The following is an 8,532-nucleotide window of genomic DNA, read 5'->3' on the forward strand; positions in this document are numbered from 1 at the left end:
GGGGAGGGAAATGGGAGGCGGTGGCGGGGAGGAGGCAGAAATCCTTAATAAATAAATAAATTAAAAAAAAGAAAAAACAAACAAACAAAAAAAAAAAAAAAAAAAAAAAAAAAAAAAAAAAAAAAAAAAAAAAAAAAAAAAAAAAAGAAAATCAAGCCTAACAAGAGGGACTTAAGCTTACTTCCTAAGTCGCCTGATAAACCAATCAGAAATGAAATGCAAGTACATTGCAGCTGGTCGTCTGGCTGCTTCCTCTACCTGGGAGTCATCCGCAACTCCTTTCTCTCTCCGTTCGCACCCTAAGTGCCACTGAGACTGGTCATTTCCCCCACCTGACTGTCTATGCATTCTTCAGTGTCCGTCTCCTCTGTCAAGCCCTAACGCAGTACCTTGCTCTTTCTCTCCTCTCCCTTGCACCACGCTAATGCCAACTAAGTGATCTTCCATCGTCAATCCCGTCTCTCTTGCTACCCAGAACCCCTCCATGACTCGAACACTAGGAACGCCAACGTACATCTCTCCACCGGCTTCTTCCCTTTCCCTACGTCCTTACTAAACTCCAGCCCCAGTAGGGTGGTGGCTGCACACGCCTTTAATCTCAGCACTCAAGAGGCAGAGGCAGGCAGATTTCCGTGAGTTCGAGGCCAGCCTGGTCTACAAGAGCGAGTTCCATGACAGCGAAGACTGTTACACAGAGAAACACTGCCTCGAAAAAATCCAAACCAACAAAACAAAACAAAAACCAAACAACAACAGCAAAAGCCTTTGGCATCTTACAGGTTTGTCACAGCTACAGTGTTTTTGTGTGCCACACAAGTGCATGGATTGCCGTCCTTAGCAGCTAGAATTTCTTAACTTCACGCACCTGCAAAAGTCCTTATTTTTTTTCCTTTAAGAGCCAACTCAAGGATCACCTTCTTGGTGAAACAGTGTGCCCTCATTGCCACCCACACCTACCAAAGGAGGTCTGCCCACGGGAGTATGGCACTATTCTGGAGTTATTTTTACACTTAGCGGCCTAGGTTCTACTGTAAGTGGGACAGAGATTGAGCAGAATTGGCACAGCCTGGCATTCTTCCACTTTTGGTGAACTGGATTTGCTTAATGTGACTTGAAGGTTATTCCTACAAATCTATTTCTGTCAGGATAAATACAAACTCGGCATTGCAGAAGGGGCCTCTAGCTTCAGGGCTGTTTAAAAGCGGCTTCTCCCACCGTCTCTCGCCTCGGGCGCTTGCCTGCTTGTCTGCTAATGATCACCTTAGGCCCTGAAGCAAAGATTCGAGGCCCCCAGTGACTATCTCAACTTCAGACAAAGCTTTTCGTTTCTACTTTCCTTTCTTTTAAAATTTTTGCGAGGGAGAGATTCAACACATCTGTAAGATAGTTTGATAGAAAAGCAAAATCTTAGGATGCCGGAAAGGATGTGGGTCCGTCATCTAATCCAGTTCTTGGCTTCCAGAAAGATCCGAGGAACTAACCAGCCCCTCCTGTTTCTAAAGGTCTGTGGGAATGAAACTCTTTTGATCTCTGAAGGCATTTGTCAGCAGTAGAGTTCTCAAGTCTCACTTCCCAGCCCGATGCTGCTATCTCTTGTCTTGTCTAGGCCCACATCTTGTTGACTAGGGAGACATGCTGGTCAGCTGCCCCAGGATAACTTGCTTAGTGACACTAGTGTGCCAGGGCTCTAGAGAGCAAGAGCTTTCTCTGACTGAAATGTGTCACCAGTGTCTGGTCTGAACCAGAAGAGTCTTTCCCTGGCTCCTGTTCTGCAAACGTGAATGAGGGGAGAATGGTCAGAGTCCATGCTGCACTCATGACTTATTGTGGAAAGGGAAGGGGTGGCCCTGCCACACACTGGACGGTGAGGTTTGCTTTCTCCAGTACAGTAGTAGCCCTCTCCAACCTGCTCCGAAGCTGGCCAAAGTATTCCAAATTTCACCACCACTGACTGTTAATATCCATGGAGAGGAGCAAAGCCGTTACCCATCTACTGGTTAGAGTGTGCTTTCCCTTGTGTCTACTCTGAAAGAGACAAAACTGCTACCACATGTTTCTGTTGCTAGACCTAAGCCTTATCACAGTTAGAAGCTGTAGAAAATCAATTACGTGCTTTGACTCACTCCCCTTCCTGGCACAAAACCCCTTCTTCATCCTTGCGAGATAGTGAACACTTCGCAACATCTACTACGAACAGCTGGTTAGACTTCTCTGCTAAAGGGATGTAGTACAAACAAACCAAACAGAAGGCGGGCGGAATGCTAACCATCTTTTCTGGCCTCTGTTGTGGCCTCCTTGTAGCTTGGGACCGTTCTGCCTTGCTGCTCCAACATCTGGCCAGCATTCGAGGTTGTTTCTCAAGGACACAACCGTGCACCTCCAGTGAATTTCAACTTTCAACATCTCTCTGTCTCTAATCTATATTTAATGTTTCATGACTGGTAGTCAAAGACACTTCAGCTAAATATCAGATTGGAATGAAAATGATCCTTGGGAACGCGTTTGCTTCCAGCACACGCCAGCAAAATGGCTGTGACAGAGTCTTCCCCTAGAGACTTGTTGCCCATTCCCTGGCAGTAATAATAATTATGCCTTATGATTGCTGTGCCCACATAATCACAGATCACTTCATCAATGCAGTCCCGAGGGGAAGCCGCCTCTATTCCTACTGGATGTCAGCCACAGAGAGCTGCACCCCTCGGGATCCCCAATCTTTCGCTTGCCCCTTCCAGGGCTGCTTTGTTAGCATTGTGTTTCTCCCTATTCTTTCCTGATGCAAATGCTGTGTAAATCATGCCCTCCAGAAGGCACATGTGGTGAGAGCGAGCGGGGAACGAGGCGAGCAGGCTGGTGCATTCTTCTCCCTTGCCCCTGTCCCAGTCGACCACAGGGATTTCTCACATGGAACATAATTACATCTGTGCCATATGGGCTCATCTATATTCTATTACAGGTTAAGCTAATACGACTCAGAAATACGCTAAAAATACCTCAAAGTGTTCTAGAGCTGTCAAAACACTTGTCACTTCTGCCTCATTCGGGTGATTGCCAGTGTTTTTAGTTTTGTTGGGGGATTCAGAAAGCTAGGACAGCATGCTAGCCTGCTGCCATCCAGCCTGTAAATGTGCTTTCATTTCCTGCATTATTGCAATCTTTGGGTGTGTAAAGAAAAGAACATTTTTAAAATCCTGGCATGGCCCCAAGACATGGGCACCAAAGCCCCCACACTTGTGGATTTTAATTTCCCAAGAGACGGAGAGTACAGATTTCAGATGTGTGGTTTTGTCAGCTTTAGAATAGGTCTCGTCTTTGTTTGCTGTAACTATTCAGCGTGGTGGAGAAACACCTGCAGCGGGCTGACGCACCGGAGAGGCATGCTCCTTGCGTCAGAAGATGTAGTTTGGATGCCAGACAAATCTTGCCAGGATTTGATGTGTGTATGGCGTGGTAATGAGAAGCACAATACATAATGAGTAATGAGTTCGGAAATGATTTACAGGGGCACGTTGGTTGCTTTCATGCAGTGGTTAAAGTCCACCAACCCACTCATTTCTGCCGTCAGTTTGCAAAATTGGTAGGTCATGCTTGTGTAGACTTTTAGTCTAATGGCTTGTTTATGATATTAGCTTTTCCTCATTGTCTCTATCTTAACATGCTCATGGAATTTAAAAAATTAGTCTTGGAAACAGAAGAGTAAGTACAAATATTTCCATTTTCCACGCTCGACAGGCAACATTTCCAAGGCTTATAAGGTGATAATCACATTAGCCATCAGTCGAATACACAGATCTATCACACGGAAGCATGCCTTTCTAATTAACAGGTAACTGTGATATGCTATTAGGTCGATGGAGTGGTTAAGACCGCCTGGGTTCTAGTCATAACTTGGTCACTCAGTAGCTTGCTATCTTGGAAAATATATCACTTTCCCAATGCCCACTCTCTCAATTATAAAAATCAGCTGAGTATCAGCAACTATCCTCAAAGATTTGCTGAATTACAAAGACGATTTAGGGAACAGAGAGCTGGCTCAGTGGTTAAGAACACTGGCTCCTCTTGCAGAGGACCCCGGTGCAGTTTTCAGTATTATGTGTGACTGACAGCCATCCTAACCAAAAATTCCAAGGTAAAATACTTATGCATATAAAATAAAATAAATCTAAAACTTAAAAAAAGGATATAATATTGTAAGCGGCATGGTCTCTTGTCACATAATAATCACTTTGTTAGTAGTGTTAGTTTTTATGGATGTTGGTTGTAGTTTTAACTTCAGTAGTTTCTTTATATAACTATACCACTGATTTTTAATATTTTGTCTAAGGGCTGATAATTGCACAGATTGTGCAGGTCAAAGGATTTCAGCATTCTTCAGACCATATCATTTTGTTCTTACTTTATTTAGAATCAATACAGGTTCCAAGAATATTGTGAAAGAAAACTGAAAATTCATAGTAAATGTCACTAACCACTCCCATTTAATATGTATTTCTACAATATTTAGTATTGTAGAATACAATAATATATTTAGTATTCTTTGGGATGCAAAGTATCTGTGTGCCCACAGTTGAAATGTTATACTGAAATGAGTAGGAATTTCAGTCTGTAGTAAGCAAACAATTGAGTTAGTAACAATAGCCAAAATTTAAGTTTTCCTTCTTTATAGAAGTGTGTGTATGTGTGATGCATGTTTGCATGTGATTGTGTCTACCTGAAGCTTTGAAAATGTGCAAATGTGCCTGTGTAAAAAGGAGAGAATCGAGAATCACTCCTATATGTGTGTGTGTGTGTGTGTGTGTGTGTGTGTGTGTGTGTGTGTGTGCAAGAGGTTTTAAGATCATGGAAGCATCCCTGCCTCAGAACATGGCTGGTGTGTGTGCACCTTCCTAGTCTGCAATACTGGGCTCTACTCTACTCCTCTGTCTTTTTCGTCACCCTTGGAGATGATGATGTCACCATGAAAGTGGGATCATCACAAGGGCTATGTGTTGCCTGGACATTTCAAAGTTTCCATCTGTCAGTGACTGGTGACTAGAAGTAGGCTTTTTCCCCCCCATCTTGGCCTCAGGTTTAGAGAGAGAGGCAATGACAGGAGACACCAAGGACATCGTCACCCTAGTCTGGCCAGGAAGAAGGTGCTAGATTTTCAGACAAGGATGCTCAAGACAAGCAAACATTACTCAAGTAGCAGAATGACTTATGAAATTTCATACTTAACAATGACCTTTCCCCCTAATTTTTAGAGAACATGTTCTTCTTCTTGTTGTTGTTTTTTTTTTTGCTAAATTACTCCAGAGAACTTGTGCAGAGATTAGACTCACAAGCTTTCCATAGTCCTAGTTCAATCATCCTTTCTCCTTAAGCTTAAAAGTATATTGCATATAAATGGCTTTCAAACAAAAGTACATTTTCCTCTCTAAACTTACCTGTCAAAAATGAAAAGTGGCCAGGGGAATTTGTCCTTGGATTAGGTCAACACAAGGTTAATGCTTTTATAAATGTTTCTACAGTGATAATATTGACTCAGGTATCAAGTGACTCAATCTCAAATCTTGTCTTCTATCTTCTCCAACCTAGTCTTCTAGGGAGTAATCCTATACAGGGTTTTAGAGACAAAGGCTTAGAGAAACCAACTGGACTGACAGATAGAGGGGGTCTTTTGACATCGGCAGGAAAATTTTTTTTAGAAACTATAGAAGAAGAAGAAGAAAAAAGAGTAACATAAGACAAATAGGTTCACAAACACAAATGTGCACTTTATTCTTGGGGGGAAGGGAAAGTGTGTACATGTAGATGCTTGTGTGCGTGTGCCTGTCTGTTTGTGTGTGAGAGAGAGAGCCCGTGTGTGTGCTTTTGCTTAAATTAGTCTTAAGTTTAAATTGAGAATTAACTATCAATGAAATTCCTTCCTGCAGCAGATGGGAACAAAAATAGAGACCATTACATAAAGAGCGAGAAACCCTGAAACTCTCAGCCCTAAAGGGGACATTGCTATCAAATCCCTCCCATCAGAGCTCAGGGAGCCCTGTGGAGGAGGAGGCAGAAAGGGTGTAAGAGCCAACGGGATAGAGGACACCAAGAAAACAAGGCCCTCTAAATGATCATGAAAAAAGCTCAAATGATCTGACTCGAAAGACTGAAAAGCTGAAAAGAGTGAGGTCCATGCACAGGGCCTGCCCCTGTCTGCACCGGGTCCTTTGAGTAAACGTTATCGCTTTCAGTTTACTGTTTCAATGGGATTCCGAAGTGTGAGAGAGAGTGGGTCTCTGGTTTTTGTGCCTTCTCTGAGGCTCTTTTCCTTCTGTTGGTTTGCCTTGTCCAATTCCGAAGAGATAGTTTTGTTTTATCTTATTTTATTCTATTTTGTTATGTTCTTTAGAATGACTGAATGAATAAATAAATGAATGAAAACTTAGCCATTTGGGTAAAGGGGAACTACTGAACTGTCATGTATACCTTCTTGGAGAGCTGAAGTCAGTTTTCTCCAGTAGACTGACACTGTGTGAATATTGCATATTAACCACTCCAAGACAGGCCTCATGCTCAGGAGTAGCTGACCAACATATAATGGCCTCTGCAGGACTTTATGTGCATTTATTTGGTTACAGTTTGGTGTTTTGTTTTATTTTATTTTTTGTTCATTTCTTTCTTTTGTGTGTTTTAGTTTGTTTTATTAGTTTGAGAGGAGTTCATTGTTGCATTACGTTTTTACTTGTTGAGAAAGAACTTAGGGCTGGGTGCACAGCAAAGGAGAGAGGATCTAGAGGAACTTGATAAAGGGGAAAAATGTGATCAAAATATATTTAAATTTAAATATTGTTTCAAGATCACAAAAAATAAAAATTATATACTTTATAAACTTTATAAACATTAAAAAGATTAACTACCATGCATTTGCACATACACACATACATGTAATAAATATAAACAAAGAAAAAAGATACTATTAAATTTAGAGTGGGAGAGTGTGGTAGGAGTTCAGGGAGGAGAAGATGAGGGAGTGATGTAGGTCTATATCAATTAAAACATTTTTAAAAAAGGAATTAATTATCATCATTCTCTTTAAACTTTCCTTTGGCTCACTAAGAGGCAAAGATTCCCCACAGTGAAAATTCTGCTCTTCTGAAATAACCCTGAATGGCAGCAATCAAGGAAGGATATGGGTTCTCCACACCTGACCCAGATGGTCCACTTTTATTCTCAGAGTTGCTGTTTTATTTTATGGTCCTTCTATAAAGGGCATGCAGCCTCTCTAGAAGGAAAGAGCCCTTCAAATTTGAACAATCATTTACATAACTTTCGGATAAAAGCAAATTCCTGGGTTCCTACCCTATTGACTAAAATGTAAAACAAAAGCAAAAGCCTTCATGGGCTATATGAAATATTCTTTGAAGACAAAAGACAGTTTAAAACTTAGTCAAAACATCGCGGCACATTTTCTTCAAATTAAGGGATGTATCATGCAGAAGACAATGGAAACTGGCGCTGAGAATAATGTGCAGTGAAATACGTGTATATGAATAATACATATACATATTCATACATACATATACATATACATACATATACATATACATACGTGTATATGAATAATACATATACATATTCCTCTATATCATAAGTGCACTCAGGAAATTTAATGCCCTAGAAATAATTTAAAATTTAATGTGTATTCTCTCTGCTGCATTTTGTTAATTTTTTTTTTCCTTTTTGAGGGAATTTAGAAAATGACAAGAGATACAAAGTTAAAATGCATTTTACTTCGAGATGAACCCCATTGGCCATTTTATTTTATTTCCTTACTGTGGGTTAATGCACTTATACACTGTAAATATTTGTGACTCATGTTGGTTTAATAAATCTCTGACTGGCCAGTAGCCAGGTAGGAGGTATAGGTAGGGCAACCGACTAGGGAAATTCTGGGAAGAGGAAAGGCAGAGACACAATCACCAACCAGATGTTGAGGAAACGAGATGAGAACAGCGCCTTTAAGAGAGGCTTCCTGACTCAGAATAAATGGCAAAAACCTCTCAGCTCTTTTAAGAGGCTGGCTCTGCCACCAAACACTTAAATGTTGTTTATGAATAACCACAGGCATGCTTCTTGGTGGTGGCATAGACCTAGAAACTCCAGAGTTGTGGCAATAAACATCATTATTCCAAAAAAAAAATGGATTATGGATGTTTGTCTTTGTTTAGTGTTTTCCTTACAATTTGCTTTGGATAATGATCAGGAAAAAAACAAAACAAAGATTAGATTCAGGGTTCTTGTTTTGAAAGGAAAAAAAGGGGATATGCTGTGGGATAATGCTCTTTTATTGGTTTAATAAAACACTGATTGGCCAGTATCCAGGCAGGAAGTATAGGTGGGACAGCCAGTTTAAGAGAATTCTAAGACAAGGAAAGGCAGAGATGCAGTCATCAGCCAGACACAGAAGAAGTAAGGTGAGAATGGCTTACTGAGAAAAGATACTGAAAGCCCCCCATCCAGCTTGCTAAGCAGCTTAGCACCAGATGAAAGACCCCCCCCCCCCCC

This window comes from Microtus ochrogaster, chromosome 26 (assembly GCF_000317375.1).
Source record: "Microtus ochrogaster isolate Prairie Vole_2 chromosome 26, MicOch1.0, whole genome shotgun sequence".
Classification (NCBI taxonomy): Eukaryota; Metazoa; Chordata; class Mammalia; order Rodentia; family Cricetidae; genus Microtus; species Microtus ochrogaster.